Here is a 26,170-nt window from a genome sequence, read left to right as displayed (position 1 = left end):
CCAGCCCTGCTGTGCTTGCAGTTTACCCCCAGCCCCTCCCTGCTTCAGGGACCAACCCTAGCTCCTGGCCCGCTGTGCTTTTGCCCCCAGCCCCTGCCTTGCTCCAGTCAGCAGGAACTAATCCTCCCCCCATGCCCCACTGTACTCATCTTGTCCCTGGCCCCTGCCTTGCTCCGGCTGGGGACCAATCCTTCCCCCCCCCCCACCATGCCCTGCTGTCAGGGTGGATAAAAATCAGGGATTTAAAAAAAAATCGGATTTTTTTGATAAAATGCCTTTTGAGGGAAAAAAACCTATCTAAAGATAGTTTTAATTAAGATACATTATATCTCATCATGGAATAGGGATTATAAATTCTAATTCTATAGTATGAGACAATATATTCAAGTAATGTTTAAGAAAAGTTTTGTAAATGAGTTCTAATAGATCGTGGATTAGGGACCCAATCTTATGGGGTTCCACAGGCTTCTGTATAGATTATTTAGGTTAATCTTTCTATCTATCCAATGGGACTCGGTGCTCAGTCCAGAAGATACCATCAGGAATGCTTCGTTTTGCAGTTCTCAAACTGTGCATTGTTTCTCTAGAGGTAACATGCTTGTTAACAGCAAAAATGTTTGAACATAAATAAATAATATATAGAGGTGAGAAATAACAAAGCTCAACTCTGCTGTCCCTCTGCCAATTTGTCAATCCCTTACCTCTCTCTAAAAGTGAAAAGTTTCAAAAAATTCAATGAATAGAAGATTGTTGGGGATAGAATAGATCTGGACAAGGAGAAGAAGTCTGGAGATAAATGTGAGAAGCGACAGACATAGACTTTTTTGTTAAAATATTATATGTTTGCTGTTGAAGAAAAAATCCAGAATACTTAACGTTGTTGTTTTAGTTAAATAAAACAATTTAAATGTCTGTTTGGTGATGTTCTCCTCCTAATAGACCATGGCACAAAAATTCTCCAAATATTAATGATTAACCTGTTGAATTGGAGATAGTTCACCTCCCAGTGACTTCATAAATATCTACTTTAATTCCCTTTGGTAAATGAAATAACCAAACAAACTCACCTGAAAAGTTTTCAAAATAAATCAGTGTTTAAATATGTATAGTGTGTATATTCTAAAAATGAAACCTACATCTATCTCTGAGTTGTGAAGAATATGTATTATGGTTATAACAACCAACAAGAATGCACTCCTATGTAGAAAACCATGATTAAATTGAATCTTCCTGACTGGTGATTTAAATCATGATTTAAATCAAATCTACCCTTCCCACTATGCTCTTGACCTTGGCCCCTTCATTCTTCGGGGGGCCCACAAATATGTTTGGTGTTGGGCCCACAAAAACTTAATCCAGCCTGGGAGAGAGAAGGTGTCACAAATGGGGAAGGACAGAGAGTGTGCCACTCCACTCATTTGATCCTCTATTAGCAGAAGGCTTTTGAATGCTTAACGGTGAGTAATATTAGTCACTGGACAATCGAGATGCTAAAGGCGCACTCAAGGACAATAAGGCCATTGCAGAGAAACTAAATGAATTCTTTGCATCAGTCTTCATGTCTGAGGATGTAAGGGAGATTCCCAAACCTGAGCCATTCTTTTTAGGTGAAAAATCAGAAGAACTGCCCCAGATTGAGTGTCCTTAGAGGAGGTTTTGGAACAAATTGATAAACTAAACGGTAATAAGTCACCAGGACCAGATGTTATTCACCCAGAGTTCTGAAGAAACTCAAATGTGAAATTGAAGAACTAACAACTGTAGTCTGTAACCTATCATTTAAATTAGCTTTTGTACCAAATGACTGGAGGACAGCTAATATGACGTCAAGTTTTAAAATGGCTCTAGAGATGATCCCAGCAATTATGGGCCAATAAGCCTGACTTCAGTACAAGGTAAACTGTTTGAAATGATAGTAAACAACAAAATTGTTAGACACACAGACGACCATAATTTGTTGGGGAAGAATCAACATGGTTTCTGTAAAGGGAAATCATGCCTCACCAATCTACTAGAATTCTTTGAGGGGGTCAACAAGCATGTGGACAAGGGGGATCCATTGGACATAGTGTACTTAGATTTTCAGAAAGCCTTTGACACGGTCCATCACCAAAGGCTCTTAAGCAAAGTAAGCTGTCATGGGATAAGAGGGAAGGTTCTCTCATGGATTGGTAACTGGTTAAAAGATAAGAAACAAAAGGTGAAATAAATGGTCAGTTTTCAGAATGGAGAGAGGTAAATAGTGGTGTCCCCCAGAGGTCTGTACTCGGACCAGTCCTAGTCAACAAATTCATAAATGATCTGGAAAAAGAGGTAAACAGTGAAGAGGCAAAATTTGCAGATGATACACAACTATTCAAGATAGTTAAGACCCAAGCAAACTGTGAAGAACTACAAAAAGGATCTCACAAAACTTGGTGACTGGACAACAAAATGGCAGATGAAATTCAATGTTGATAAATGCAAAGTAATGGAAAACATTACATTGGAAAACATAATCCCAACTATACATATAAAATGATGAGATCTAAATTGGCTGTTACCACTCAAAAAAGAGATCTTGGAGTCATTGTGAAAACATCCACTCAATGTGCAGTGGCAGCCAAAAAAGCAAACAGAATGTTGGGAATCATTAAGAAAGGGATAGATAATAAGACAGAAAATATCATATTGCCTCTATATAAATCCACGGTACGCCCACATCTTGAATACTGCATGCAGATGTGGTTACCCCATCTCAAAAAAGATATATTGGAATTGGAAAAGGTTCAGAAAAGGGCAACACAATGATTAAGAGTATGGATGGCTGTCATAAGGAGAGATTAATAAGACCGGGAGTTTTCAACTTGGAAAAGAGAAAACTAAGGGGGGATATGATAGAGGTCTATAAAATCATGAGTGGTGTGGCGAAAGTAAATAAGGAAATGTTATTTATTCCTTCTCATAACACAAGAACTAGGGGGTCACCAAGTAAAATTAATAGGCAGCAGGTTTAAAACAAACAAAAGGAAGTATTTTTTCACACAACGCACAGTCAACCTGTGGAACTCCTTGCCAAAGGATATTGTGAAGGGCAAGACAATAACAGGCTTCAAAAAAGAACTAGATAAGTTCACGGAGGATAGGTCCATCAATGGCTATTAGCCAAGATGGGCAGGAATGGTGTCCCTAGTCTCTGTTTGCCAGAAGCTGGGAAAAGGTGACCGGAGATGTATCACTTGATGATTACTTGTTCTGTTCATTCCCTCTTGGGCACCTGGCATTGGCCATTGTCAGAAGACAGGATACTGGGCTAGATGGACCTTTGGTCTGACCCAATAGGGCCATTCTTATGTTCTTATAATTCCCTTAACATAGGCTAATTTGTTTTTTAATGTTATACAGGTCCACAAATGAGATAGCAATGCCTTTGGGTCACTAAAATATGATGTTGTGCATCAAGAAAGGTACCTTAGTTGTCCCTTCTCACACCTAAATAAGTGGCCTGATTTTCAAAAGTTGTGAGCACCAAGTAATTTCCAACAAAGTCAGAAGACTAGCACAAGGCCTATGTACTACTTAATTCCAATTTAAACACTGCCTTGAAGATTTAGGTGGAATCTAAGCTTTGTACTGCTATCCATGTAGCCTTTAGTGTCCAATATTACCTCATGGATGCATCTGCCATTGATTTAGGTTTTGCTTGAGAGGAAAAGAGCCTTGCACGATATTTATCACCGGCAAAAAACACAAGAATTTTTTTCTAATATTCAATTATAGAAACAAATGTAAAAAAAAGTGAGTAAATTGCAATAACTGCTTCTAGAATGGAAATTTAAGGCACTTATCTTTTCCTTTTGTTTGCTTTTAGCTTGAAGAAACAAATACACTTTCCACACCATCTAGTAATGTAAACCATAACAAGCAGCTTGTTAGCATCTTTCCTTCCTATGGGACATTGGCTCCACAGATTGAATAAATACTGAGTCCTGCTCTCTGCTTCCCAGGAAGACAGTGGTACACAGACGACTGTCAGTTTTATGCCTTAAGTTTGAGCTCTTTTTTAAATGTTCCCATTTGATTTGAACTGTCTACCAATCTGTCATCTAGAAATTTTAAACTCTGTTTATGTACTATAACATTTAGACATCTAGAACATTTTGCACATTGCTGCTACACCACCTTCCAGCTAGAACAACGAATACAAATTTACTAGAAAAATCTATTCCCAGCACTGTTGAAATATCATTGGTTCTGGAATAAAAGCAAAAAAGTGAATAAATGACTGAATTCTGCAAAAAATTGTTTAGATGTAGTTTTATGCTTCATGGAAAAAGTGAAAGTTCCATCTGCACTGGGTTTTAAACTGAATTAGTGGAACCACTTTACAAAAAGATTTGTCAACAGTTCCTGCTAACCCGTATTAAATACAGTTTGCCTTTTGATCAGCTGGTGTACATTGGTGTAATTTCACAGACTTTATAGAACTACACCAAGTTACACCAGCTAGTTAGCTGGTCCCATGTCTATAGTCGAAAACAATTTTTAAAATACAGTTTGAAACTAGATCTGCCCAAGTCCATAATGTCCAGGCAAACTTTTTAAAAACCATTTAAACTGGATCATTTTTAATCCATGTTTTGAAAAAGCTCCATTAACTTCCTTTGGTCTCAGAGAGTACCTTTAAATCCCACTATACACGTCAAAATCAGCAAAGACTACAGCTATATTTGCAAGCTTCTAAACAATGTAAGTATTTTATTTAAAAACTTTAAAAATACTTCAGAGTATCACTCTGAAATCAGATATACCAGCAGCTATTTACATACAAGTATTCGCAAAAAGAAAAGGAGTACTTGTGGCACCTTAGAGACTAACAAATTTATTAGAGCATAAGCTTTCGTGAGCTACAGCTCACTTCATCGGATGCATCCGATGCACGAAAGCTTATGCTCTAATAAATTTGTTAGTCTCTAAGGTGCCACAAGTACTCCTTTTCTTTTTGCGAATACAGACTAACACGGCTGCTACTCTGAAACCTGTGATCATACAAGTATTATGACTGTTGGTGCTGAAAAGAGGAACAATTCAGGTATTTTAAAATCTTTTTGGATGTTGATTGTCTTATATTTCAGCTTTTTCTTCCAATTTTATGCAAACACAATAAAACTAACTAAATAAGCTACACTCACAAAGGTGAGTCAAAGTCAATCTAACTCAAATGTGGTGCTCACGTTGCCTTTTTGTTCCTCTGGAGATAAACAAATAACATTTTTCAAAATGTATAATATACATAAACTGAAAGAAACTATTTGTTTTTGTTAAAAGCTGACATACAGCACCTTTATATATGCTTGCAAATGTGAATTTGCCTGCACAAACTGAGTTGTTAAACATGTCATTAGCTGATCTTCTATAAACTGCTGCACACAAATTCTGCTTGTGCATAAATCTGCAATATTTTGGGCTACAGGTAGAGGAATCTCTTCTTTCAACCTCAGTGTCTCTGCTTATCACACTAGGAATTATTTCACTTTCTCTGGAACCCCAATCTTGACTAAAAATAATACCAAGGTCTGCAGAAGGTACTGGATATCACTTGGGAGATCACTGATTGAATCTCAAAGAATCACTCCACTGACAGGGTTACTGTATCCTCTGTTAACTTCAAGATCAGCATATGACTGTATAAGAGAGGTTGTGTTTGTCAGTGCTGATGATAAACCTATGTAATTGCAATGTGAACAGACAGATATGTCAAAACTTTCATGGCTGCTCAGGTGCAATCCAGGACAAAGATGTAGTTTAGGAATGGGTACATGTGCCTACCCTGGTCTTGCAATTGCACTGTGTCCAGGTCTGTTGTCCACAATTCAAGAAGGATGTTGATAAATTAGAGAGGATTCAGAGAAGGGCCACAAGAATGAATAAAGGATTAGAACACCTGTCTTATAGGGATGGACTCAAGGAGCTCAATCTATATAGTTTAACAAAGAGAAGATTAAGGGTTAACTTGATTACAGTCTGTAAGTACAAATATTTAATAATAGAGTCTTCAGTCTAGCAGAGAAAGATTTAACATGATGCTAGGGCTGGAAGTTGAAGGCAGACAAATTCAGATAGGAAGTAGGGCTACAATTTTTATTAGTTAGGATAATTAACCCTTGGAATAACTTACCAAGGGTCATGGTGGATTCTCCATCACTGATGATTTTAAAATCAAGATTGGATTTTTTTTCTAAAAATATCTGCTCTAGGAATTTTGGGCAAGAGAGGATGTTCTGTGGCCTGTGACATACAGGAGGTCAGACTAGATGATCACAATGCTCCCTTCTGGTCTTAGAATCTAGAAATCTATTAATCAATTCTTCCATAAAATAGCCAATAATAAAATCAGTGATTAACTGAACTGCACCTAATAAAATTATTATAAACATTTAGCAACTACATCTCCTCAAATTCTATAAACATTCTTATAGTAATAAATAAACATTCTTATAGTAATAAATTACAACCTCGGTTAACAAATATGATATTATACATAATATATGACAGCATAATATTCTTGTTGAGAAATAAACAGGTATTTACATTCTTAACATCAATACAAAAAAAATGTAACAAAAGCTGAAGGGCTGGTACAAGGTAGTGTTCTAAAGAGATCCCCTCTAATCTCAGTGAAGAGGTAAATACACTATGTAGCCAAAGGGAGTATTTTTCCATGTATTATGTTACGTACATACCCCCAAAAGCTACATAAATTAAGGCTGTAATTCCATCTGAGGGTTATGCTAATACAGTGTCACCAGAACTCCTCAATGAAACTGCAGTATTAATATATGCAGTGTAGAGTACCTTAATTCTTATAATGCTTTGTTTACTACAAATAGTGTTATATTTCTTTTGCAGCATAAAAAGAATGAATGAAAAATAAAATAAAACGTGATAAATGTCCACAGGTTGCTCATTCACATTATTGAGCAATACACATTAATATTGCAGCAATGACACAATATTCCTCCTTTGAAACCATTATCCAGTCAATACAAATGCAGAAGAAACACAATACTTTTACTATTAGTGTAATGCTTCTTTTCAGCACCTATACAATGTTTCAAAATGTATTACAAAAATTCCCATTGCAATTGATGAGTTTTGTATGCTAACAACAACACATACATAATCCCTAACAGAAACATTAATATTAGACATAAAGGGCTATAGTCTTGATCTCAGAGAGGTGCTTTACTGAGATTGGTGATGATTTCCCCCAACAGAGGGGAATCCTCAGGTAGCACAGAGCAAGAGTGTACCAGAACCATGTCAGAACACAAAGGGCTCTGCCTGATCCTCTGAGAGCACAGATGTCCCAAGAAGACTGTTACAGCAAACACTACTAATATCAGCTCATGGCTTCCCTAAATTACAATAGAGGCCATTTCAATCCATAGCCAGCTCAGGATTAGGGGACTTGAAAGGATTACACTCTGGCACAGCTAAGGAGCTGCCCCAAGACATGTAATAACACTTAGCAGTTTGCATACTAAATAATCCTCACAACATCGCTATTAAATATTATTATTCCCATTTTACAGATGGGAGAAATTGAGACAGAGGAGGTTAAGTGATTTATTTAAGGCAACAAAACAAACCATTGATAAGACTGAGTTAAACCCAGCTTTCTGTCCCTTGCTTAATCCATTAGATCATGCTGCTTCTCTTCAAGCTATTTGTATCATTAGTGTTCTGTAAGAAACCAGTTTTGGAACATGCTGAGCATTTCCAGCAAGTTCCTCAGAGCTCTCGATACCCGTTGACTTTGATGGGAGTCTTTGAGGGATTTCAGCACCTAACAGGAGATGTTCAGTATCTGTCAGGGCCAGAGCCTAAGGATAGACACCGGGGTTCCACAGGTGTACATGAAGGCAGAATTCTATCCTCTGATGTAACTTACAGTAGCCCAAGGGCTAATCGTAGTTGTGTTTGCTGCAGAGTTTCCATCAGGACGTGTTCAAGGTTAGTTAGTCAGTAGCAGAATTAGAAACAGAATCTAGGAGCTTCTAGCGCCAACTCTAGGGTTACCAGAGGACGGGGCTCTGGACTGGGGGGGGTCGGGCCAAGGAGTTTGGAGTGTGGCTCTGGGCTGGGGCAAGGGGGTGTGAGGGCTCCAGCTGGAGTGTGGGCTCTAGGGTAGAGCCAGGAATGAGGGGTTTGAGGTGCAGGTGGTGGCTTTTGGCTCGGGTAGAGGGGTTTGGAGTGCAAGATTGGGGTGTGGGCCCCAGTCGGCACTTACCTCAGGTGGCTCCCGGAAGTGGACGGCATTTCCCTCTATTTCCTAGACACAGGGGGCTCCACACGCTGTCCTTGTCCACAGGCGCCACTCCCATAGCTCCCATTGGTTCCCAGCCAATGCGAGCTGTAGAGCTGGCGTTCAGTGCTGTGCCTGTGCTGTGGGCTGACCAGCACCTAGGAGCTGGAGGGACAGGCTGGTCACTTCCAGGAGCCACATGATGCCAGCCACTGCGGCCAACCAGATTTTTAGTGGCCCGGTTAGCTGTGCTGACTGGAACTACCAGGGTCCCTTTTCGACCAGGCATTCCAGTCGAAAACCAGATGCCTGGCAACCCTATCATCCTCAGTCCATTAGCCTATGCCTCTTTCTCAAAAGTTAACTTATCTAACCAACAAAGCAGATTTGATCTAAATGTCAACAGGCTGTTATGCCAGGTTGCTGAATACAGCAGAAAATAGGCAAAAAAACCACATGCAAACAAGTCACTGATATTTCTGCTCTTAATTAAAAGGCTCCAGAAGGCACACACATTTTTCTTCAAATTAATTTTTATAATTATTTAAAATAAAAGATTTCCTTTCCAAGATATTTTCTAGAATTTCACTTCAATAAAATAAGGAAAATTTGTGAGCCTAAACAGATTGTCAATATCCCTGTAAACCAGAAGATTCATACGGTTTTTTTTTTAAATTAAAGTTATTCAAAACCTAGCATTGAATTTAAACCCTTACTGCCCTCAGCCAAAAGGAAGCAAGAAACCAATTGGTTTTTTTAAACTTGGAGTAGTATTTATAACTAAGTGGTTTGCATAAGAGGGTATGGAAAGAGAAAGTTAAATATTGCAAAAATCAAAAGGTTAAACATTAAACCTATTCTAACAACTGCACATAAAGTAAATGAATTACATGCGGACTTTCAAATGGAAGAAAATGTGAAAGTCTTAATGGTCTACCAAAGCAAACTAAGCACAAGCATAGATGACCTGTAGATCAACACATTTTTTCTGTAGACCAGAAGAATTCCTGGATTCCTGAATACATTTCCTTTATAACAACATGCTAAAAACAATGACTTTTTGAAATTATAAAAAACAAACAAACAAAAACATTACTCCACACCTCTCCCCCTCCCCAAACTTATAAAGCAAGAGCTAGAATTGCGATAACAATTTCACTGTTCTTCAATCCACTTGAAATCAAACTCAACCTCCAGACTTACAGCTTGATCCACACAGGCCCCTTTCACCTGTATAGAGCCCCACTGAAATCAGTGAGGCTTTACATAATCACAGAGGTCCAGCATCCTGTAAAATCTGCAAAATCTAGACTTTAGATCCTGTTCTTACACTTCATGTAAACCCCCCCCCAGATAAGTCAATAGGGTAAAATAAGAAGTGTCTTTCGTGAACTAAAAGTGGTCTGCTTGTAAATATTACCAGCAGGCAAACCAGGAAAATCATTGTTAATATTAATACAATTACCTTCTATCCACTCATATTCACTCTTCAAACACACTAATTTTTTTGTTTATTTTTTAAATCTAGCCAGCAAGAAGTGAAACCATGGATAAAAAGGTGCCCTTCATATTAAGCAGTAGGGATGCAATGGCAGCAAAGGAGCGATCTTTCTAGCCAGAGATGTCACCCTACAAAAAGATATTGAGTTACTTGCTACAATTTAACAAATACCAGAGCATATAAGGGAGCTCAGCAAAGCAGCAGATTAATGAACTAGATTTTCACCTCTAGAGATCTGGATTCAAATCCTAATTAACAATGAATTTATTAGGCTCTTCTTAAAGCTACTGGACATGTATCACAAGATACTATTCAATTACAAAACAGAAAAAAATTGAGATTTAGGTAGGTTGCAAATTACAGACACTGAGATTAACTATTTGAATCTTTCCACCCACCCGCAATGTTGTTTTTTCTCATTACCCTATAATCACCTAATTAAAATCAAAACTTCAGAACGAGAAATATAAATTGTGTTTGCGGAGCTGTTAAAATCTTTTGGGTTTTTTTTTATTTAAAATATTAAATTGGAATGAAATCAAATTATATTCCCTGATTTGGAGCAGATCAGAAGGGGGAAATAGTATTGACGGGCAACCAGGGAAATCATTAATGTGTTTATTAGACTTATGTTTTTCTCAACCATTTATATACATATCATTACAAGATTGTAAATCTGTAATTTCCAAACATGGAGAGTGGATCTTCATCATACCATTTGGTATGTGTTATAACATTTGCTTAAGACTGGCCCAGGGCCGGAGTATTGCAGATCAGACTGTTTTGTATTACCCAATGAGCACACACAATCAGAATCAACATCAGTAAATGTGTCTGCTAGTGCTGCCATCAGAGGTCACCCTTCATGCTACGAAAAACAAAACTGTAAGCAATACAATGTCATCCCTGCTGGTAGATGCACTTTCTATGGCCAATGACAGCAAATGCTGCTTAAGGAAATACTATATACATGCAGGGGTTGGCAACCTTTCAGAAGTGGTGTGCTGAGTCTTCATTTATTCACTATAATTTAAGGTTTCACGTGCCGGTAATACATTTATATATATATAAATATATAAGTCTATATATTATATAACTAAACAATTGTTGTACTGTAAAATAAACAAGGTTTTCAAAATATTTAAGAAGCTTCATTTAAAATTAAATTAAAATGTTGATCTTATGCTACCGGCCGGCTCAGTCCGCTGCTGGTCTGGTGTTCCGTTCACCTAGGCCAGCAGCAGGCCGAGCGGGGCCTGCGGCCGGGAACCCGGCTGGCAAAGGGCTGGCAGCCAGAACCCCAGACCGGCAATGGGCTGTGCAGGGCCGGCGGCCGAGACACCAGACCAGCAGTGGGCTGAGCGGCTCAGCCTGCTGCCACTCAGGGGTTCCATCCGCCGGCTCCTGCCAGCCGGGATCCCAGCTGCTGGACCTGCTCAGCCCGCTGTCAGTCTGGGGTCCCAGCCCTGTCCACATACACATATGCAGCATCAGCTTGTAGTGTTGGGGATTGCTTTGTAGGTCAGAGTCCTTTGGAAAACCACTTACATGAAAGGTACAGAGTACCAAATACGCTGCAAGTAACAGTGAATCGACACAAGAGTAACAGTGAAAATGTGGTTCTGGCCCATTCTCCCTGGTTCTGGCCCATTCTCTTCCTCTCTCTCTGCACTGAGCTGAGGGTGGGAGTGCACTGAGCACAGGGCTGGGGATGAAGGAGCAGGCTGGGGGTTGGGGTGTAGGGTCTGGCCAGGAGCTAGAATAAGGGAGGGGGCTCAGGGTTGGGGCAGGAGGTTTGGGTGTGGAGAGCTTACCTGGGCAGCTCCCATTTGGTGGGAGGGGTGCAGGTGGGAATGTGGGGTGGGGAGTGCAGGCGCTCCTGTTTGGTGCTCAGGATGGGGGAGGGGATGTGGGGGGTGCAAGAGTCAGGATGTGGGGGGTGCATTGGGTGTAGGGGGGCTGTGCAAGAGTCAGGGTGGAGGCTGGGTATGTGTGAGGAGGTACAGAGCTCAGGGCAGGAGCCTGGGGGGGGTGCAGGGCTGCAGTCTCAGGGCAGAGGGCTAGGGGTGTGTATGGTGGGGGTCAGGGCAGAGGGCTGGGGGTGTTGGCTGGGGTCTTGGGATGCTCACGGCAGGGGGCTGGAGGGGCTATGCCCTGCTTCCACGCCCCCCTTCTCCAAGGCCCTGCCCCCGCTTCTTCTCTGCCTCCACTGGGAGCAGGGAGCATGCTGACCCAGCTCCTCCCCCACCCCCTCACAAGGGCCATCAGCTGATCCGCCAGCAAGGAGGGACAGAGAGGAGGAGGAGGGGCAGGAACCCAGCACACTGCAGGAAGAGGCAGGGGAGCCAGCAGGACCAAGTTTCAGTCCCCTGCCCCTTGACCCCTGCTCCCGCAGGAGAGGCAGGGGGTGGAGAAGAGCGGGCTGGGCCGGGCCAGGCTGGGCAGGGCAGGAGTTTTAATGGCACGCTGCTGCTGCCTCAGCAGGCATTAAAAATGGGCTCGTGTGCCGTCTTTGGCACGCGTGCATAGGTTGCCGACCCCTGTACTAGAGCACATACACATCACTCTGTAAGACAGATCATAGGTAAAATGTTCAGAAAGTTGCTAATAACATTGGTGATAATGCTACTGACCTCTTTTGTAAAGCACTGTGAGATCTACTGATGAAAAGTGCTATATAAGAGCTACGTATTATTCTTGTTATTGTGACTACTACTAATAATATTTATACTGCTAGAGTTTATATTTGAAAAAGACTCATGGAAAAAGAAATGGAAACAAAACAGAGGTAGAACCTATCAATGATTTCATAAATGAAAGAGATAGGGAAGTGAACACAGAAATCAGTTTTAAACAGAGCAGTAGAACAAAAAAAAATGTTAAAAGCTGAAGTGGATTTCAGTATCACAAGTTTTGTCAAAGGCCCAATTCTGTACTCTCTCTACTCTGGTCAAACTCTCAGAGATGTCAAGAGGAATTTTGGCTAAATAAAGCAAATTAGGCTAAACTCTCATTAAGCACCACTTTATTAAGGAAATACAGATCAGGTCTTTATGGACTTACATGTTTTAAAAATGTGTTTTCTTTTCATATTTTTAAACATCAGAAACAACTTGAAGGTCACTAGTGAAGGTCATTACTATAGTTAAAACTGCTGAACTGAAGTAAGGGCAGGATGCCAGTCATTTTATCGTACCTCAAATACCTTAGAATTGTGGGTGAGGGGCCAAGTTTAGACTTGGCCCAATTCCACTGACTTCAGTAGAGGTGTACCCACTTATAGCCTGGTTTGAATCTGATCTAAAGATTTTGTGCGGTGTATATTTTATTGGACAATGATTCTGACACACCCTTAATTCTCTGCTATGTTACTGGTAGAATGGCTTTATAGAAGACTTAAGGAAATCATATGCCTACATTCCAAGCCAAATGTTAGGTGCAGCAGTCAAACAGAAAGCAGGTGACAATTCCAAAGTTTACAAGCCATGTACTTCATGCAGAGGACATCAAAAAGGGGGAAATGAACAGAAAAGAAAGAAAAGACTTACTCTCCATTTTGATTCCAAACAAAATACCTTTGCAAAAAAATCAAAGAATTGTAAAGTATGTTTGCGTGGGAGTATGTTTAATGTTAGTCATGCAGCATTCACATTGGGAGTGTTACAAGGCAATGCCACAAAGCCACAAATTAGCATTAATTAGACCATATATCACCAGTCTTAGAAGAAAGGAAAATGACTGAATGAACAGGGAGACTGACGTACTGTCTTGCCATTAAAGGTGGTCCCACCAGGTCAGATATGAGGAAAGGCATGGGAAGGTTCTGATATTGCAACTGAATAAGTGCAGCTGGATTGCTGCACCTGCAAGCTATCATCTGCAGGTTTGGAACCTATGCTTGTAATGATGTTGTCTGTGTTCTACATGTTCTATAGGTAAATCACTTTAGTCACTCCAGTATTTTTTGTGAGCACTAAATTCAGTCAGAACCACTGAGAGTGGGCTTTAAAGAGAAAGTTATAAATCTGCAGTTTGGGGTAAGAAACAAACTTGCTACAGAAGTGTAAAGAAAATGGGCTACACTCATGCCTGGTGTCATTCTACAGCAGCCAGTGAAGTTCTAACAGGGATGACGGTACCAAAGGTCTACAGACTCACAAAACCTTGGTGTGTAGAAATAATACACTGTCCAGTGTGGGGGAGGAAGATCCTAAAGCAACTGCAGCAGATATTTGGATTTATATTAAGGTTTTCATATCATGTATCTTGTTTTGGATTATTGAAACAGTGTATTATTCCATCTTGTAATTTTTTAGGTATGAAAATGAAACTTTGGCCTTGACTGCAGCTATGGGTTCCTATTCAAGTCACTGAATGAGCCTTTTAAGAAGTCAATGGGAGCCCTGTATGTACAGCTGAAGACAGAATACTGCATTTACTCTTTATTCGTCTCATTTTTAATAACAACAGCTGCACCCCAAATCCATCCATTGAAGCAGCATACTAGATTTGAGAGCATGATATAAAAAATATTACATCTGCTGGGTGGGAAGTGGAGAACAGATCTGTCAAAGCACTGAGTGGTTTGTTCTGACTGCCAAGGGGGTTTACTAAGGGAATCAGTTGATTTTGTATAAGGATTTGAGATACTTGCAGGATAATTTATGGCAGTTTTGAGGGGTAGACAGCTGTTTATATAACCGATTTTACCTGACTTCATCTAATACAAATTTAGAGATAGATTAAACAACCTTTTACATTCAAGAAGAAAATAATGAAGAATCAGCATTAAATGCACCTTACTTAAAAGGGGCTATAATGGAGCGTGTGGCATTCAAAGGTAATGAAAAGATTAACTGGAACTGGAGAGTCAATTCAGGCATCTGATTGCACTGGGAGGTGGGCCAGGGCCAAATAAAGAGGAGTCCCAGCTGGGTAAGGAGGTGTGTGGGTAGAATAAAGAGACAAAGTCCAGACTAGAAGGACAATAGGAAGAAACTCTGTAGTCCCTTGAGAATGGGAGCCTAGGTAAAAGGAAAGAATCTGCACTTCTAAAGAGACAGAGACCTGGAACAGAACAGGGGACACTTAACAGAGATGAAAGGTCAACCTCAAGGAGGGCAGAGTTCATTTGTTTGTATTTTGGGTTTGGGATTTGTTGAGGGAGTCCAAGGGAGAGACACGAAGCCCACCCCTGACAGAGGGGTGAATATAGAGAGGTTGTGGGGGATGCCTGGTAACAGGTGTAAGTGACAGGGAGCAGGTCTGAGTAGATAGACTTTACTTGCCTATCAAAGAGTCCTTAGGCTGGGATACAGTATAGTGATAAGGCCTAGGTTTCTCTATCAGCCTTGTGAGAAGATGGAGTAAGGCCCCCCCCTTTCCCACCCCCCCACCCTCCCCCGCACACACAGAGAGGGATAAGGACACTAGAAAACCCTGAGATGCATGAGTGTAAAGATGTTGGGGCTCAGAGCTGTGACTGAAGACCTGATGCAATGGCATTGGACTCTATTATCTTGCAATGGGTAAAAAGTGGATTGGCTGGAGGGTCAAGTCATGAGATGAAGCAGATCACTGAAGGACTAGAGCAGCTGCAACAGGGTGCTGTAGTCAAGGAGAGCCTGTTATACCATGTCCAGCCATGATGGGGCATGTCAGTGGTGACATTACCCTTCTTAGAGGGACAAATTTATCTTTCTCTTCCAAAACTGTCAGGCTTACTTCTAACATGCAACCCTCTTGGATAACTGCATCCAAAAGTGCTGGTATCATCTAAAACATTGTTTTAAGAAAAGTTCTTAAACATACTTTAGAATCAACATTTTCTAAAGCATAAGATAATCCTAATATATAAATGTTTAATAATAATTGAGATACATAATTTCTGCTAGCATTATACCACTGACTCTCCGAAACAGATGCTTAAAATGAGACTTCATGCTCTAGAATTACAGGGACCGAAGGCAATGTTGGAACAGCCTAAGTGGGCTACTACTGCTATCAAAAAGATTAAAGGTGTGTTCTACTATAGTTTCAATGGATCTGTACACACAAGGTAAAACTAATAATCAAGTCAATGGAAGATTTATGAAACTGAGGATCACAGGTTCAGGGCTAATGAGTTTATTATAACATCAGGTATCCAGTATCTTAATAATGCCAAAACATATTCACCTTCATTTAAAATATTTTTCTTGTGAAGCTTCACTACTACCAAACAAATACAACTTATCTTCAGTTTAAATTGGACTTTCTTTTACTAAATTTAAACACCGTTAATTATCAAGGTACAGTCTAAGAGGTTGGGTCAAAACAGGGATTCAAGCAAAGGTGTACAACCTAAATCAAATATTGACAGGAAAGCTGCATTCTCACAGAGCTTGCCAGCAAAAGTTACTCAGAATGATTCAAAATAACTGAAGAATTCAACTGTGATCACACCAACAATGTGCAGATGTGGTGTTGCAGAGAAGGGAGAAACTCCTGTTAAGTTTTTCTATATGGTTGGGTAAACTGAGATAGGAAATCTTGATATAAGGCGTTGTAATATATTGGAGTCTTCACCATATAAAACATGAGAATGTTTGCAGACAAAATGTACAATTCTTACTTCAATGTACTTTGGAGTCATAAAAATCATGTAGGGAATGGAGGATATCACACACTCCTATGTTATATCTTGGCAGTGCCCATTCCCCTTCTGGGGAAGCTTCTTGACAAAGCTACCGGCAACGTTTCTCACATTGCTCAGCCATCTTGCACAAAAGTAACCACAAGCTATAATCTTGTCCCAAACACAAGGAGAAAAAAAGATATAAAATATGGACAGGCACATAGTCTACAGCATTATCCGTGTTTTAATAACGAACACTTGAGAACAGCGGCCCTGCTCCCATTGCTGTCCTGCACATCCACCACAAATACAACCAAGCTAATTTAATAACCGAACAGAGTGCACAAGTCAGCACCATAAGCCACCATTTGTTTATCAGACACCAGGGTGAAGTGGAGGAATGAGAGTAAGTGAGGGGGACGAGAGGAAAGCCCTTTACCTGCAGAGAGAGAGAGAGAGAGAGTATTGCACTCAGTACCGTATCAGGAGACGGAGAGAGAAGAGACTTCTAACCAAGGAGCTCTGAGCCACTCCGGGCGGGGGGGCGGGGGGGCGGGGGGGTACACAGAACCAGCTCACTCCCTGTCACTCCCGGCCCAGGCAGGCAGAAACACGGAGCGAAGTAAAGAACCAGCAGCCTGTGCTGTAGGCGCAAGGGGAGCATAGGGACATCCAAGGGTAGATGGCAGACCCCAGAGCCTTAGAGGGTACAAGGCCTACCTCAGCTCCCAAGGGTTACAGGCATTAAACCGACCTTCATCTGCCAGAGGCCGACAACCAAAGTGGCACATGTAATGCAGATGATACCATATTAAAGCCTCAGTGTTTTGTCTCCCTCTGGTGGGAGGGAGGAAACATGTCTCATGCCCGTAGACTAGCATAAGAAGACAGTATAAAACAAGGGACTTTTTCTTAAGTATCAAAAGATGCAGCTTATTTAAAACATTTCCATCAATGATAGGTCTTTCCGTGGCAGCGCGGCTCTGTGGGGAGTGGCAGAAGAGAGAAGTTACAGTGCAATAGGATGAACAGTAGATGTATTTTAAAAGGCTTGTTTATGTCTTTGAGAGGGCTGAAAAGAATGCAGGCTATGTGCTCCTGGATACTTCAGTAGGATTCTACAGGCCATAGTGCAGAATTTGACCAAAAGGATCAATGTCAGAGTTTGAAAAAGCAATGTTTTGGTAAAAAACAATAATAATTGTATTTTACTCAGACTGGGATTTAATTTGGGGGAGGAGTGATGCCCTGGTATTTTGCTTCTAGTATAGTTAGCTCCAGCATTGCACAAGCTATCCCCACTTCACGCCACATCATCGTATGACAGCCAAGCATCTAGAAGGATTAAAAGGGCAATAAAGAATTCTTTTGTTCTGCTTCATCCTACAAGTGACCAAACTGTAATAAATCATATTATTAAAATTGCAAAGTAAGATATATACTTTGACAAGTATGTCAAATAGTGCAGTGGAAATAAAACTATATTAAAATACATGTTTTAATTATGCTTGCTGGCAAGCTTGTTCAATTCAGGTCAATTAAAGTAACTTTATTTCTTAAGATATGTGTAGGTTACTTTTTTCCAGAAGACCTTTTTTGAAACGCATTGGTTTACACAACCCTTAAATCACTGATCCTGTAGGACATTTCAAAATGATATCTCTTATAGCTTGGTCATACTTGATTTGTCTTTGTTTTAGAATTTATACACTTAAAGGTATTTTTCTTAGCATGAAGGATAAAAATTAATAGAACTAGTTTAGTACCATACTCCTTCTCACTTTCCTAATGACAAAGTAAAAGTAATTAGAATGATTCCCATCAGTTTTACTTCTGATTATCAGAGCTTGGATTTGAAACTGCCCCTTTCTCAGAATAAACCTGCTTTCCTGCCTCTTTAAATATTGCTTCTCAGTGTATTATATATTTCATATAACAAGTACTAAACTTGTAAGGTACACCATGGCCATTATTTTTTATCTAAGCCTTCCATATTTTAAAAAAAAACTTATTTTTTAAATATGAAAACTAATGGGCATGAAGTGCCTAAAAGTTAGTACTTGTTATCTGAAATATATAACATGTTATGGTTTATCATCATTAACATGAATGTGCAAACAGTAATATAGAAATATCAAGCTTGAGTAGATTTTCATGACAAGAGAGCAGACTTTAGAGACATTTTTATTGATACAGTGCTGACTAGGGTTGTGTGACTTTTGAAATATTTCTTTTCTGAAAGGACAATTGGGTTCTGGAAAAATTTACTGAGCATAGAAGCATATTTTTTTAAAAAAATTGAAGACTTTTGTTTTTAAAATGTCATTTTGAACCTGGGTCCTTGTCTTGCAAGTTTCAGCATTGAGCTCATGTTCATAGTTGGCATATACAATTAGTATAGACAATTACTGGGTGCCACAGTAATATTACTAATTACTGCTCACCCACTCTAGACTAAGCAACTGTAAACCCCATGGTTACTTGGTCCAGGAGACTCAGCTCCCACATCAGAGTGACATATAAAGTAGGCTAACAAATTTATTTGATGCATCTGATGAAGTGAGCTGTAGCTCACGAAAGCTTATGCTCAAATAAATTTGTTAGTCTCTAAGGTGCCACCATTTTCTTTTTGCGAATACAGACTAACAAGGCTGCTACTGTGAAACATATAGAGTAGGAGCCCCAACAGTACCCTTCTGAAATACAGCTTGCACATCAGCCTCCCCAGTCGAGAGCTCAGGTGGGCTGAATGTGGCCCGCGGGCCAGAGTTTGCCCACCCCTTTAACAACAGGTTCTAAACTGGCTTCAAAATTTAACAACCAGTTCGCACCAGCTCCTGCTCACCACTGCCTCCGCCCCCATCTTTTCTTCTTTTTTCTTCGAGGGTGGGGGTACTGTGCTTCTCCAGAGCTCCTTCTCTCTCCCCCATGTCCGATTTAAATGAGGCCTCATCAGGCAGGAGAATCTGAAGTGGGTGGGTGCCATGTCTTCCCAACAGTAGACAGATGAACAGCCGCACATGCTGAGAGAGGAGGTATCCCATCAGGGAGTCTCTGACCATTTCTTCTCTGGTACAGGAAGAATTTTCCCTCATGCTGGCTTCCCCCTTTCTTTTTAACAATGACAAGGGACTAAGAGGGTAAGTGAATTCATAAGAGGCAAGAAGAAAAAATGGGGATCACATGGTAACCAAATGGCCGTATCAGAACTGTCTACTCTCCCAGTGCTCTAAGTCCGCAGTGGGGACTATGCGTGGTATGCTTCTGTGGATGGGAACTGAATTCAAGAGAAACAAGAGGGAAAATGGGAATGTTATGTGGAGCACAGAAGGGGACTGTCCTGGTGTGTTTACCCTACACTGGTGGTGAAAAGGTTAGTGTGGGCCCAAGGTCAATTAATATACCTGACTGGACCTGGAAGGTGGGGAAGGTCTAATTAAAGAGGAGTCCGCTGGGGAAGCAGCTGAGTGGTTCCTGTAAAGAGAGGAAGCCCAAAGTAGAAGGGAGCTGCAGAAAGAAGGAAGAACTCACTAGTTGTACTCAGAGTAGTAGCAATGGGAAGCCAGAGAGATACAAAGAAGCTACTGGGGTGGAACATGCTCCAGGGATGAGCCTGATAAAAGGCCAGGACCTGGGCCTCATGGAAAGAAGCCCAGTCAGGCTATCAACTGAAGAAGAGCACTAGGAGGGAATTTACATCTTGGGATGGGCCCTGATAGGATAGTTCAGCAGAAGTGAAGGAAACTCCTGGAGTAGCCTTGAGAAAAGGCCAACCAATAGCCTTAGAATAGACAGAGTAGACTCCAACAAGTTAACCCTGAAGAAGACTACAGAAATGGAGGACCCTGGATAGATTAAAGGTTTAAGCCTGAGGAAGGGGACCAAAGTTGTTTTTGTAGTAGTTCCAGTTTCACTTTTGAGACTCGTTAAAAAACTTCCAGGGAAAGCCCTTCGGCCACTATTCTGCCAGAAAAGGAGCCCTGGAGGGGCAGAAGGCATCATATTAGTGACTAGAGTCATGCTGTCTGTTTGAGACACTGATATCTCAGTACGGGAGAGACTTTCAAAGGACCTGGCTGAGTCATGAGAAGAGAGACTGCTGGAGGAGCTCTCAGCATATGCTACTAGATGAGGAAAGATCTGCTCACCATGCCCAGCCGTGAGAGGGCATGTGCCACTCTTCAAAAGGGACATATCTAGGGAATGGATGGACTGGAAGCAGAGATAGGTGGCTTGTCTGGACCAGTTTTGTCATCAGGTAAAGACAATGAAGGCATATTGGCATGCCAGAGAGATAAATAAAGCTATCAAGCTAACAGGTGAGGGGAAGAGATAGCAAGGTTACACCCAGCAGCAGAGAGAATCTTGGTCTGGGTTTTACTTTTCAGAAGAATCCCTTTCAAAGGTTTACCAGTCTATAAATACAGGAAGTTGAACCTCAGGTGATAAGCAATTGAATCAACTTACCATATATCATATTACCATATTATATGGGTATACAGAGTGATGTCTTTTCTGAAAACTAATGACACACTCAAGTATCCGGGGGTTAGCCGTGTTAGTCTGTATCCACAAAAACAACAAGGAGTCCAGTGGCACCTTAAAGACTAACAGATTTATTTGAGCATAAGCTTTAGTGGGTAAAAACCCCACTTCTGCAGATGCATGGAATGAAAATTACAGATGCAGACATAAATATACTGATACATTAAGAGAAGGGAGTTACCTCACAAGTGGAGAACCAGTGCTAACATGGCCAATTTGATCAGGGTGGATGTAGTCCACTCCCAAAAATAAATGAGGAAGTGTCAATTCCAGGAGAGGCAAAGCTGCTTTTGTAATGAGCCAGCCACTCCCAGTCCCTATTCAAGCCCAAATTAATGGTGTTAAATTTGCAAATGAATTTTAGTTCTGCTGTTTCTCTTTGAAGTCTGTTTCTGAAGTTTTTCTCTTCAAGTATAGCTACTTTCAAATCTGTACAAAGAGATTCCAGAGGCGACCAGGACATCCCAGAAGCAAGAACTGCACAAATCCCTGAGGTTCTTGAATAATTTCTGAAGCAGATTAGGGATGACCGCCCAATATTTTACTGCCATTTCAGTCCCAATTCCAAACTCCTGGCTACAGCCTGCTGGAGTGGCCTGTGCAAGCCTTGCACAGATACAGACAGACATCATCTTCTTCTTCAAGTGCAAACAGATGGACATCATACCAAATGGACTGAAGGTAAAAAATCCATTGCAATCAACATACTGCACTGACTATGGTGAGAGACTGCCACACACTCTCAAAGAAAATGAGGAACCACCTGATCAGCAACCTGTACAGCAGACAGGAGATCAAGAATGAGCTCTCAAAACTGGAGACTCTCATACAAAACCAACCTTCCACCTTCCACATGACTGGACTTTACAAAAATGAGACAAGCCATTTACAACTCTATTAAATAGCAAGGCATTTTTGATTAAATTGAATTTAACATTCAGTGAAAGTGCAGCACATTTAGGAGATGTTCTCTGAGGGCCAAACATTCAACTGTAAGTACTTAAAGGCACCTAAATCTGTTTAGGCATTTAAACATTTGTGGTAGGCCCCCAAATAAGAATTTAGGCTAGCTGCCTAATTTTATGTAATCAAGCTGGAATATTTGGCCTTTACTGTCAAAGCGACTGGCCAAACCACCCCTGCAAATCTTAATTTAAAATTCCAACCAAGCATATTGTCTCATTTAGAGACATTTTATCATATAAAACTGAAGCGCCTATAAACCTAGACCTACTGCACAATCCCATCTAATGCACATTGTTCCTTAGTGGGTAAGGCTAGGATGAAGGCAGCCATAGAACAGGGATAGTCAGGGACAGACCCAGAAACTTTCTTTCCCCTCGGCTACTTCTAGCCCAGGATTTATTCCCCAAGCTCTCCAGGCCTAGCCACCCTTGGCTGAGAAATGGAGCAAGCTGGCACCTGCCTTTGTATTAACACTGCTGTGGGGTCCTCAAGACCAACACAGATGCATCCACCCCAAGAGTCCAGTGCAGACCCCCAGCGCAGCCCCCTGTCCTCCGGTGGGGATTCTACCGGTGCCAATAAAGTCAGTTTCAATTTCCTTCCTACCCCCATCCTGCTTATTCTGCTGAGACAAGTCACCCAGCAGTAGGAGAATCCCTGTTTCAGACTTGCACGCCTCCCCCAGCCACTGTGCCCCTCTCCAATGGGCCACTTGGGCACTGGCCCCAGCCCAGTCACCTTGTTCTCTTGCCCCTGGCCCTCGGTGAGGAGCTTTGCGCGCCGCTCCGGTAGCCTATGATCCCTGACGGGGGGTGGCACTTCCACAAGGAGGGACAAGAGCCGCCCCCCCCCCCACCCCACCCCACCCCAGCCCGCTTCGGGACCCACACCCGGCGCTGAACCTGCAGTAAATCGCCGCGCCTTGGTGACCGGCCGCGGCTGCAGGGCCAAGTACAACACCGGCGCGCCCTTACGCACGGAGGACCCCCCCCCCCCCCCCGTCCCATTGCTAGGGCTGGACTCCGGAGCGAAGTTGTGCGGGCTGCGGAGAAGCATCCGAAGAAGCTCCCCGGGTCTACGCCTCCCCCTCCTCGTACCTGTCCCTCAGTCCCACCACTGCGCGTCCGAGCCTTTCACTGCACGTCCCACCCCCACCCCCTAGTCCCTCCCGTAGCCCCCCTTCTGCTCCTCTGCAGCCCACCATGCCCCGCTCACAGCCCGCAATGGATGTCCAGCGTAAGCCAGGTCTTTTTGCAGCCCTGCCTCTCCGTCCCTTACCTTGCTCCAGGACTGTTCCTCTGGCCGCTGGGCGGAAGACAGCGGGGCTTTGTTCCCTGCTGCCCAGGTTTCCCCGGCCGCTGCTGTCCCACGGAGAAACAACGGGCTCGGGCAGGTGGGTTGTGTGACTCTCTCTTCCCAGGCCACTCCCGTGTCTGATACAAATGGGGACTTCTTCCAAAAGCCCGTTGCTGCTCCCCAGGACAGGCAGAGCCCGGCTGCCCGCCCCCTCTCAGTCTCCTGCGGGACTCTGCTGTCTCTGAAATCTGGGGATCGGGAAGGGGACACAAACTCAGCCCGCCCTCAACTCCTCATCACGTCCTTCTACCTCCTCCCGTCAGCGCTGTGCCCCAGACACCCTAACACACGCTGTGCACATGGACTGATATTGACATATGTCCAGAGCCTAGGTCCACACTCTCCACGGTGCTGATGCAGCTTCCAGGTTGGTCTGTCAGCCAAATCGAGGATGTTTTACCCTCTCCCCCACTCTGAGATCTGCTCTCCAAATCAAGCGCCTTCTACTTCCAGACACTGCCCAGACTCCCACTACAGCAGGGATCTCTCAGCTGGGCAGCCCCTTATCCCCGCCTCCAGCAGGCGGGACCGGCTCTCCAGCTCTCCAATCAGCCTGTCCGTTCCCCCAGCAGCCCTCTGGAGCAAAAGGAGGTAGGTATCGGCTACATGGAGGAAACTTCTACGTTAGGAAAACAAGACTTGAAAGGGAGAGTAGAATTGCTGCTGGACTTTCTGTTGCTACTCTAGGATAAAGCCCAGTCCCCAAAATTCCACTTCTTAAATGAACAAGCCTAACCAATTAGTGTATCAAAAAAACCTAGACCCCCCTAGGCACCCTGGTGCAGCAGTGCTGAAAAAACAGGGTTCCTTCACCTCCATCCTGATGGAACCAGACAATTTTTGAATCCTTAGCTCCCACACCCCAAAATTCCAAGTCCTAGTGCACCAGAATTATCTGAATCCTAGGATACAGAACCAATTGGCTGTTGGACCATGGTGTTTCATGGCCCTGTTGTGCTGGTTGCATAGTGCTCCAAACTCCTGATGGTTATACATGTAAGATTTTTTAAAAGTTAGGAATGTAAAGAGGAACAGAGGAATTACTATTCTGAATCAGAACAGTAGTTCATCTAGTCCAGTACTTGTCTTGGCTAGTATCAGATTCTGCAGAAGAAGATGCAAGAAACCCCAAAGTGAACAATCATGGAAGAATGGATGTAGAGGAAGTTTCTTGAGAGCATCTTGAGTTAGTGGGTGGCTTATGTCCTGAAGCATTAAAGCATTAAAGTTTATTAATTTTTATACATCTGATTTAGCTGTGGATATTTTCAAGATAAGGATAATAAGGTGGATGAGACGTTTCCAGAAAAAAATAACAGAAATATCCAAAACACAAAACCTGGTAGTAATAGGGGACTTTAACTAAGGAAGAAGTGAGCACAGCATAATAAGGATAATGGACTTTTAAAAACTAAGAGAACTGGTATGGTATGGTACCATGGGAAGAAAATCAAAGGGAAAAAGGAGTTCAGGATAGTTGGCAGTTTCTCAAAGAGACAATATTAAAGGCGAAACAGCAACCTATCCTAATGGGAAGGATAGATATGATATGGATATGGCATAACTGAGATATACTTTATGCAATATGGGTCTTGTCAGGTATCATCAGAAAGGTTATAGTTTACTGAATGTGATTATCCAATTTGTATACATGTATTATTTCTGTATATAAAGTTAGGAATATTGACTAACAAAACTGTGAGTGTATTTGGGAGACACCCACCAGACAACAGGCCATCAGCCTTGATGGGCCATTAGGAAGAAACAATAAGACTCTGAAGATACTAATCTCTCTCCTTCCAGAGAGGCATCCTGGGATGTAGCTGTGACATTACTGGGTCACCTGGTACTAAACACTATCTTGGACTTTTAGTAATTTTCCACTAAAAGGGGTGGGGGAGGTCAAGACTAGGAAACAAAAGGTTCGCGCCTTATATAAATTCTATTTCAGACTGGGGAGAAAGGCAAACAGGACTCTTCTCCACTGTCTTCCTGCCCAAGAAGAAAGTACCAAAAGAGACAAAGGAAATGAGCAGTGGGAAAGGCAAGGGCTGAATTGAGACTAAGACAGAAGTCTAGTCTGTAAAGATAAATAAGTGGAATTCTAAGCTACAGGAACTCTGCAACTTGCCTAAAACAATATTTAGGATGAGATATTATTTCTTGAAACCAGTCTCTTTAAGATCTTAAGCTTAGTATGCGTGTTTTGTTTTATTTGCTTGGTAATCTGCTTTGTTCTGTTTGATATCCTGTATAATGACTTTAAAATATAATCATTTAAAATCTGCATATCTTCCTCCGCATTGAAGGAGGGGGTGAATTTATGAATGACATTGTTTAGATTTCTCTAGAGCACAAGACAATATTATTTTAGGTGTACTTTCCAGAGGGGAGCTTCACTTGAGTGCTGGGTGATTTCCTAGCTGAGTCTTCTCATAGAAAGCTGTTTGAAGATTCTGTCTGATTCTACAGCTGGTGCACCTGTGTGTGTATGCTGCCAGAGGCTAGATGGCCTAATTCAGCAAAACAGGGAGAGGGAGCCCAGGCTAACGGAGCAGGCAGGCTCAGTGAAATCCCAGTACATCAGATGGCATCCCGGACAGGGGGTCCAACCCATCACACTGTTGCTAACTGGTTATTTGATATTGGGTAACTGTCAGTATGTGTTTTATTTTTGTGTATTCTAAATGATTTTCAGGGACATCCATAGCTTTGGATGGAGCTCATTAAGTGTAGAGCAGTAAAAGTCTAAATAAATTCTTAGTCATTCCTTTTGTAAAGAGTTCCTCAAGTCTTCTCAATCATCTGCAGTGAATACTTTTTGTTTTAATTTTTTTGTTTTACATTAGCAGGTGCATAGACAGCAACAGCATTTGAAAATGTTTATGCTGTTCCAAAA

At 41.8% G+C, this 26,170-nt stretch overlaps 1 protein-coding gene across 2 annotated transcripts in view; it reads right to left on the bottom strand.

Annotated features, from left to right (window-relative positions):
• UGT8 (UDP glycosyltransferase 8) overlaps positions 1-24,140 on the bottom strand; it is a 73,258-nt gene extending 49,118 nt beyond the window's left edge. Inside the window, exon 1 of one of the 2 annotated variants that reach the window (XM_038401093.2) lies at positions 23,194-24,140. The gene's annotated coding sequence lies outside the window, so the exon portion shown is untranslated. Of the gene's footprint in view, positions 1-8,272; positions 8,443-23,193 lie in introns of those variants that run through there. The other variant, XM_043512974.1, reaches the window with a different exon arrangement.
• Between the last annotated feature and the right edge of the window lie 2,030 nt (positions 24,141-26,170).

Source organism: Dermochelys coriacea, chromosome 4 (assembly GCF_009764565.3).
Source record: "Dermochelys coriacea isolate rDerCor1 chromosome 4, rDerCor1.pri.v4, whole genome shotgun sequence".
In the NCBI taxonomy this organism is placed as follows: domain Eukaryota; kingdom Metazoa; phylum Chordata; order Testudines; family Dermochelyidae; genus Dermochelys; species Dermochelys coriacea.
Note: the sequence above shows the minus strand (reverse complement) of the source record. Positions and strands in the feature narration are given on the sequence as shown.